This window comes from Mustela nigripes, chromosome X (genome assembly GCF_022355385.1).
Source record: "Mustela nigripes isolate SB6536 chromosome X, MUSNIG.SB6536, whole genome shotgun sequence".
Lineage (NCBI taxonomy): Eukaryota > Metazoa > Chordata > Mammalia > Carnivora > Mustelidae > Mustela > Mustela nigripes.
Genome location: NC_081575.1, coordinates 38685819 through 38696022, shown reverse-complemented (window position 1 = coordinate 38696022; position 10204 = coordinate 38685819).

Sequence of the window (10204 nt, the reverse complement as noted above, 5' to 3'; positions counted from 1 at the left end):
TTTTTTTTTTTTTTTTTTTTTTTTTTTTTTTTTTTTTTTTTTGTATCAGGGTAATGCTGAACTTCTAGAATATATTTGAACACTTACCTTCCTCTTCTATTTTTTGGAATAGTTTGAGGAAAATGGATATTGACTCTTCTTTAAACATTTGATAGAATTCACCTTTTAATTCATCCAATTCTGGACTTTGATTTGTTGGGAGCTATTTTTATTACTGATTTAGTTCTGTTACTAGTAATTGCCCTGTGCAGTTTCTATTTATCCTGGTTCAGTTTTGGAAGATTGTATGTTTTTAGTGATTTACCCATTTTTTCTAGGTTGTCCAGTTTGTTGGCATATAATTTTTTGTATTAGTCTCAAAGTCTTTTGTATTTCTATGTTGCTAGTTGTCACTTCTACTCTTTTCCTTTATTTGGGGAGTGTTTTACACTTTTCTCTTGTTGAGACTGGCTAAAGAATTATCAATTTTGTTTATCTTTTCAAGGAATCAGCTCTGGTTTCACTGATATTTTCTTTTTTAAAAAAGATTAATTTATTTATTTTAGAGAGAGAGAGAAAGAGCATGAGAAGGGGGGAGGGTCAGAGGGAAAGGGAGAAACAGAATCCCTGCTGAGCAGAGATCCTGATGCAGAACTTGATCCCAGGACTCTGGGATCATGACCTGAGCTGAAGGCAGATGCTTAACATACCGAGCCACCCAGGTTCCCCCAAAATGGTCTTTCTCATATTTTTGCCAGGTAATTCCTTCAAGACTCAATTCATATGTCACAATCATTATGAAGAACTCTCTGATTTCTCAAGAAGAAAAAAAGCATTTGTTATCCCACAACATTTTATTCATACCTCTATGATAACACTTTCCACATAGCCTTGTGGTTATTTATTTATATTTGTTGCCCCCACCAGACTATGAACCATTCAAGGGCAGAAACCCTCATCCCTGTACTCCTAGCATATACTAAATATGATATAGTGGGTATTCAGTAAATGTTGGAAACATAAGTCCTTTTGAGCTACACAATCTGATTTTACTGTGACTACTCTTTTTATTTAAAACTGGTTTAGTTTTGTTTAAGACATCAATCATATGAAAATAAGGTACATAGCAGAATGAGGCATGTAATCTTGCATTTATTTTATATATATAGTTGATTTACAAGAAATTTTATGACTTTTGGAGAGGGCATGTTCCTGAAAAGCTAGTAATTTTTTTTAAAAGACTTTATTTATTTATTTATTTGTCAGAGAGAGAGAGAGAGAAAGAGAGGGAGAGAGAGCATAAGCAGGCAGAGTGGCAGGCAGAGGCAGAGAAAGAAGCAGACTCCCTGCTGAGCAAGGAACCAGATGTGGGACTCGATCCCAGAATTTGGATCATGACCTGAGCAGTGGCTTAACAGACTGAACCACCCAAGCATCCTGAAAAGCTAGTAAATTTGATGTGTCAAAAGTTAAATAGCCCTAAGGAATACATGTACATGCATACATAATTACTCATAGTTGTAATTTTCTTTTTCTTATTCAACATGATTTTGATTTTGGCATGTAGCCTTATAAATTAATTGAATTAATACACACTACATCTGGAGAAAGGTAGTTAATTCAACTTTCCAGTAGAAATATTAAATCTGTGCATTTTTTCTAGATAGTCTCTATGTGGGCATATGTAGTAAAGATCTGTTCCTACATTTCAGACATGGTCACTTGATAAATTGATTTACTAAAGATGGTTTTCATCAAACTTTAAATTTCTAATATAAGCCCTGTAATAAAGATTGAGAGATCTGAAGCATTAAGGGAGCAAAGATTAAAGAGGAATTGGAATGGTTTTATACACAGAAAAAAAAGGAGACCCAAACAAAAGATGAAAGAAATAGTTACTACTACATCTCTACCTACATGAATTTGTCCATGTGGACTAAATTAAAATTGGAACAATATTTTGGCCAATATAAATGAGAATAGGAGAATTATCTTTCTAGTCTCTGTTTCCTAGACAAGTGCTGTCCAGCATGGTCCCTGCACCAGCAGCATTGATATCACCTGATAGCTTATTAGAAACTCAAATTCTTAGTTCCTACCAGAGACCTGCTGAATCAGATATTCTTGGGGTAGGGCTTGGCAATCTGTGTTTTCAACAAACCCTGCAGGTGATTCTGAGGGAATTCAAGTTTGAGAATGAACTATTGCTCTACATTTCTGGTCTTCGTGAATTCCCTAGATAATCATCTATCTTTCTTCCTCATTTTATCCTTTATGGGGATAATGATATATTGTTTTCTGGTGTTAGCTATTATTATTATTATCTTATAAAGACTGTTCCAGCTCCCTTTGTCCCTGAGCTTTATAATGCTTGGATTCCTATACCAGAAGCCCCAGGTTGTTTTTCCATCTTTTGATCCTTAACTTGGCTCCTCATTCTTAGAATATAAGTTTTATCTTCCTAGCTTAAAAACCTGAAAAACACGTGTCAGATAATAGAAATCACATACACTGTTTTCAGGGTGTGCAGAATATGTGTGAGAATGAACTCTACTTAAAAGTCCTGTTATCCCATTTCTGGGACTCTGTCTTAGATATAATAAAACAAGGGTGGAGGTAAATATCTACAGTGTTTCATTGTAACCCTGGTTGTCATAGTGAAAAATTGGATAGTTCAAATGTTCTTTATCAGGGGAATGAGTGTATAAATTATGTTAAATTCCTATGATTGGATATTATATATCTGCTAAAAATTTATTAGCTCAGTACATACTCATAGGGGAAGATGTCTGATGTAAAGTGATAAAAGTAAAACCAAAGTGCAAAACAGTATTGTTTGTATGTTCTCACCACTTGGGGGGAAAAGACCATTTGAATTTATGCCATGGACATATTTTACTTTTACAATACAAAAGAAAACACAATCTCTATTTATTGACAACAAATGATCATCACAATATAGTTTTAACTGCAAAAAGAGTGCACTGCAATAAAACATGCAGGAATAACTTTTGAAATGATTTGCCTTTCTCAGTGGGGCTTCGATTGCATAGGGGTATGCATTTGTTAAAGCTCATGGTACCACTAAAATTTATTTATTTCAATGTATGTGAATTTCATCTAATTAAAGAGATGTGCAAAAGAGTGAAACTGGACCCCTCATTTCACCATATACAAAAATCCACTCAAAATGGTTTAAAGTCTTCAATGTAATGTCTGAAAACATAAAACTCCTAAAAGAAAACATAGGGCATAAGCTTCTCAACACTGGTCTTAGGAATGATTTTTTGGATTTGATACCAAAAGCAAAGGAAACAAAAGTAAAAATAAACAAGTGGAACAACACCAAATTTAAAAGCTTCTGTTCATGAAAAGAAACCATCAACAAAATGAAAAAGTAACCTACAGAATGGAATACAATATTTGCACACTATATATCTGATAACAGTTTAGTATCCAAAATATGTAAGAAACCTATAAAACTCAATATCAAAAAACCCCCTAATTTAAAAGTGGTAAAAAAGACATGGAAGCAACTTAAGTGTCCATTGGTAGATGAATGAATGAAGTCCTGATATATCTATATTTTATATATCTCTATTTATCAATGTATATAATACATATTTATTATATTTTCATTATATATAATAATATATATTACATATATATTATAAATAATAGGCATATGTTATACATATATATTGTATATATATTTCAGCCATTAAAAACGAGGAAATCCTACCATAAGCAACAACATAGATGGATCTTGAGGGCATTATGCTAAGTGAAATTAGTCAGTCAAAGAAAGACAAATACTGTATTATCTCACTTATACATAAAATCTAAAAACAAAAAACCCCACCAAACTCAGAACAAAAGAGATCAGATATGTTGTTACCAAAGGTGGGAATGGGGAGTTGGAAAAAGGTGGTCAAAAGGTACAAATCTCTACTTATAAGACAAATAAGTACTAGAGATGGAATGTACATTATGGTGACTATAGTTAACACTGTTGTATGATATATTAGGAAAGTTAAGAGAGTAGATCCTAGAGTTCATTTCACAAAGAGAAATTGGTTTTCTTCTCTTTTTATTGTATCTATATGAGATGATAGGTGTTAACTAAACCTATTGTAGTAACCGTTTCATATTATATGTAAATCAAACCATCACACCACACACCTTAAACTCATACAGTGATATATGTCAATTACTTTTCAATTGAGCTGGAAAAAGTGTTCTTTAAATAGACATTTTTCAAAAATAAAACCATACAAATGACCAACAAGTACATAAATAGATGCCCATCATCACTCATCATTAGGGAAATGCAAATCAAAACTGTAATGAGCTCTCACCTCCCACTTGTTAGGATGGCTGTTATCAAAAAGACAAGAGATAATAAGTACTGGTAAGGATATAGATATAAGGGAACCCTTGTGCACTGTTGGTGGGAAAGTAATTCAGTGCAGCTACTATGGAAAACAGTATGGTAGTTCTTCCAGAAATTAAAAATAGAATTACCATATGACCCAGCAGTTCGACTTCTGCATATATAACCAAAGTAAACCAAATCATTATCTTTTTTTTTTAAAAGATTTTATTTATTTATTTTACAGAGAGAAATCACAAGTAGATGGAGAGGCAGGCAGAGAGAGAGAGAGGGAAGCAGGCTCCCTGCTGAGCAGAGAGCCCAATGTGGGACTCGATCCCAGGACCCTGAGATCATGACCTGAGCCGAAGGCAGCGGCTTAACCCACTGAGCCACCCAGGCGCCCCCCAAATCATTATCTTGAAGAGGTATCTGTACTCTGATCTCCATAGCAAACTTGTTCTCAATAGCCAAGGCATGGAAATAATCTAAGTGCCTGTCCATCAATAGCTAACTGGATAAAGATAAATGTGATATATCACAGAACACTATTCAGCCTTAAAGACGAAGAAATTCCTGACATTTCTAGCAATATGGATGAACCTGGAGGGCAATACTAAGTGAAATTAGCCAGAGACAAACACTGTATGGTGTCACTTATATGTGGAATCTAAAATATATATATATGTTGAACTCATAGAAACAGAGTAGACAAGTGGATGCCAGGGGCTGGTCAGTGGAGGAAATAAGGAGAAATTGGTAATAGGGCACAAGCTTTCAGTAATATTATATTTAAGGTCTTAGGATCTAATGTATAACATTGACTATAGTTGGTAACACTGTATCATAAAACTGAAATTTGCTAAATGGAGTAGATAAGAATGAGCAAGCCCCTTCTTCCTGCTTCCGCTTTGCAGTCTCCTAGCTCTGGCTATTGGCACAGCCTGATGTGAATCTGGTTGTCAGATACCGAAATGTAATTTTCTGACTCCCAGCCTCAGCATCATATTGCATAGTATAGAAGAGTAGGTCTGGATTAAGACACCATAACTTAGTGACTGGCACACCCCTTAAATGCCTCTCCTGAATCATCTCTTACCTTGTCCAATAGGAGCTCTACCCTGCACCAGAGTGATCTTTCCTGTACAATTTTAATGTTTTAAAGGTTCATGTATATTCAGCAAAAAATAGATATTTCCATTTAAAATTTAATTAATTGATTTTAATGGTGACAGATGGCATAATTTGGGGGGGGAATGAGAGCTTTCCATCCTCTGAATACCTATGGGGTTCAGGAGATACTTACTTTAAAAAATAGTCTGTTCTAGGGGTGCCTGGGTGGCTTAGAGGGTTAAGCCTCTGCCTTCGGCTTAGGTCATGATCTCAGGGTCTTGGGATCGAGCCCCGCATCAGGTTCTCTGCTCAGCAAGGAACCTGCTTCCTCCTCTCTCTCTGCCTACCTCTCTGCCTACTTGTGATCTCTGTCTGTCAAATAAATAAATAAATAAAATCTAAAAAAAAAAGTCTGTTCTATTGTTGGAAAGACTCTGATTGTAAGAATATCTTTACTTATAACAAGCTGAAATCTACCTGCCTCAATTTTCATCTTACTGGAACAATATTGAACAAGATGGCATTCTACTACATTGTGAATCCATAGTATAAAGGAAACTTAAGCAATTAACCATGGCACAAAATGACATAGACAAGGAGAAATAGTGATGGCAAAAAAAGAGTTTTTGAAAAGAAGGCACAATAACTCCTAAGATATTTGACCCAGGCACTACTTGGAGTGAGAAATGACAAAGCCACAGAAATTCATCTGAGGCCTTTCTGGAGTCCCCAGTTGTTCTTAGCAGGTTTGGGTGCATTATAGTGTAAGGGGCATTGTATTTCTGGTGATTCTGTTTAGCAGGAACACCACTTGATGGGGCAAACTAGGACTGAAATAAATAGCCATGCCACTAAGAATCTTCAGCAATCAGAAAACAATGAAATTCTGATCAAACTATCACAATGATGATAGTCTAAGTATGTAATTTTATTACGCCTGAGATATATGTGTGAGGGAAAATTCAACAAGTTTCCAGATGATGATAGATGACACAGGGGTTGCTAAATATTCTCAAAGACAGAATTCAATTCAAAATGACTGACTAATTACAGAAAATGCCCCTACAGATACAGGATAAAATTTAAAAGGTAAAAATACAAATTGTTACTTCTGGGATGGACTGATAGTTAGGCACCTGTGTAAAAGAAACAAAAGTGAGTAGAATGAAAAGGATAAGAATTTGCCAGAATCTATAACATAAAGCTCTTGTGGGGAGTGTATCCAACCAAATACCAGGCTAAAAGATGAGCTTCTATATTACCTTTTTCAGAACTTTCTCATTCCTTATTTCTCTGCCCTTTACCCATTTACTTATACCTCTCCTTTTACCAGAAAAATAGACATCTAATGACACATAAAATAAAATAAAATGTAAATTTTAAAAATAGTCAGCAAATAAGAGAGATAAACAAGTATGGGGACATATGAAGACTAGGAATGGGGCTCAAAATGCAAATTGTGAAGAAATATTTCTATTGGTGGAAAGCAAATTTAACTTTAGGTTTACTAACTGCTAATTAAAAAGAGAAGAGGGGCGCCTGGGTGGCTCAGTGGGTTAAGCCTCTAGCCTCTGCCTTTGGCTCAGGTCATGACCCCAGGGTTCTGGGACTGAGCCCCACACTGGATTCTCTGTTCAGCAGGGAGCTTGCTTCCCCTCTCTCTCTGCCTGCCTCTCTGCCTACTTGGGATCTCTCTCTCTGTCAAATAAATAAATAAATAAAATCATGTTTTTAAATAAAATCTTTTTTAAAAAATGAAAAATAAAATAAAAAATAAAAAGAGAAGAAGAAAGAACAAAAAGCGGGCCAGTTACACAGTTTAGAAGTGTATGGTGTTTATAGTAGGCCACTATAGTTTTAAGGTATGGAGAAAGTAGAGATGTGATTAAAGAAGTTGAAATAACAGTGTTATGAGGAAAAGCTAAAGGAATTCAGGTTATTTAGCTCAAAAAAGAGGAAGCTAGGGAGGGACTTGATGACTGTTTTCAAATATTTCAGCGGAATTTATTGGTTTCTGTGCCCAGGGAGAATAATAAAAAGGCAACGGACTTTGAATGACAATCTGGGGAAAAATTTGCAATATACATAACTAAGGATTCATATCCATAATATATAAAACACTTCTACAAATTGGTTAGAATACTTAGAAGCAACTTAATAGAAAAATGGCCAACAACATGAACATGTAAATTACAGAAGAGGAAGTACAGAACACCGATACAAATGAAAAGATGCTCAACTACACTAGCAATCAGAAAAAAATACAAATTATATTAGCATCAGACTGGAAAACTTTGAAAACAATTGTTAATAACAAATGTGGAGAAGAATATGGAGAGATACACATACTCACAGTCTGATAGTGGTATAGCCACTTTGGAGTACAATTTGGGAATGTGTATTTAAATGGGAAATGTGTGTCTTGCAATTCATTCATTTTACTGATTATTAGAGTAATAAGTGTTATTCACTGTTAGTTCACCTCGCCTTCTGGGCATACAGTAGGGCAGCATTCAGTGGCTCTTTCATGGTTGCTTAGGACAATATATCTGATTCTGGTCAGTGAGTTGTTACTTCTGTGACAAGTGGGAAACTCTCTGAAGAGCTCTCTTTCCTTGTGGCATGTTCAAAATGGTAACTGCTCCGGTAGCTTGGGTGCCTAAGTCCAATGAGCAGAGCTCTCTAACCCTCAGTGGACATGTATCTTGAGAAAAAAAGTAATACCTTTTTTTCAGTCATCAGTTAATGTATCAAGAAGTCAAGAAATTACTGTTAAAAAACCTGCAAAATGATATACATAGTATGATACCATTTATGTATAAAATCAAGACACAAAATAATTTATATATCCCCCATAGTTACAGTTAATGTGTATTATTGCCAGTGCATAGAAAAGAGTCAAGAGGAATACACACCATAACATGCACACTCAAAATGGTGATTGCTTTGAGGACAGGACTGATTAGACCAGATTTGTGAATGGTGGTAAAGGAGAGTTAGTTTACTCTATTTTTTTTTATTTTAAAAGACAACTATATTAATTTTGAAAAAAATAAAAATGTTAAAATAATGTAGTGTAAGGAAGATTTTTTATGTATAGGGGAAGAACTTTTTACTGTTAGTTTTAAAACATCAAGGGAATATAAACACAGTGGAGAGCAATTGGCCATATAAAAATGCACATATCCTGTGATTCTGTATTCTAGGGGCACATGTGCATATAATGTTTATACTAGAATGTTTGTAATAGCAAAAGATTGAAAAAAAAAACCTTACATCCTTCATTAGCAGATTGGCTAAATTAGTTATTTTACATTTATACAGTGGAATACCTGGCAGTAGTTTAAAAGAAAGAGACAGCTCTATATTACTGATATGGAAAGATGTCCAAGATAGATTATTAAGTGAAATAAGCAGTGTAGAGAATATTGTGTGTAGTATATTATCACTTAGAGATAGCTAAATACGCTTCTCTCCAAACCAACAAATACAGAAGCAGGATGATAACCTCACTGGACAAATTGTTCATCGTATATAAGATAAGGAGATGACAAAGGGCATCACAGTATGCCTCTGAGCTGGAAAACATAGTCTACCCCAGCCAAGAAATATCAGAGAGGTTTTTACTTTATCTTGAAACATTTACAAGTATAATGATAGTAAGGGATTACTTTTGCAAGGATGCCTATACAGGCCTAAACAAACCATGTCTATGTAAGCAGTGTTTACAGGGGAAGCAAGGTAAAATGTAAGCAATGGAGACAACTAGGTAGTGATAGAAAAGAACCCGCATACCACTGGGAGATGCTTCAGGAGCCACTGAGGCTGAGTAGGAAGATTTCAAGAGTATAGATCCCACACTAGAGGAGACAATACAGAAGAATCTGGACCAGTGTTTCTAGAAGTGTAGTCCTGTGCAGGTGTAATCGATTTGTAGTGAGTGTCTAGGTAGGCTATGAGAAGTTTAGGAAGATACCCTGAGATGGAGCAATAGACTTTCATGTTCCTCTATAATCGAGACACACAAGCATCCAGTTCTCCTCTGGCTTTGGATGCCCCCACCATCGCAAGTGAGGAAGTAAATACACAGACTGTGTGCAATATAAAGTCAGACTGTGGACTCGAAGTACATTTGTATACTAGGATGTGCATTCACAGGGACGCAGAGTCAATATTAGTTGAATGTGGGCAGTTTGTTAATAATATTAAAAAGTTCTCAAAAAAGATTAAAATAAAGATGAAAAAAGCTGCGATCAAGCTCTCCTGTATCCATTTTGTAAGTTTTGCTTGTACTATTACTATTATGCTGTGATCCTTGATATGCAGTTTTAGCCCTTAAGAGGCTATTTTGTTTTCATCAGGGACTTTGCCCACAGACCATAAAAGTATATCTACAAAGCACATGCTTTATCATCAAGACATTAGTTTCTCCTCAATATCCTTTTATGGTAAAAAATATAAGCCTTTGCTAAAGCAGTTGAATTCAAACATTAATAACACAGTAGATAGTTCACACAAAACAGTGTTACACAAAGTGTGGTACTTGAACCACCTGCACCAGAAACAACTGGAAACTTGTTAAAAATGGAAAATCTCTGGGCCTTACCCCAGTTTTATCAAATCAATCTCAGTGCAGGTGGAGCTGAAAATCTGTCGTTTTTTTTTTTTTTTTAAAGATTTTATTTATTTATTTGTCAGAGAGAGAGAGCGAGCACAGGCAGACAGAGTGCCAGGCAGAGT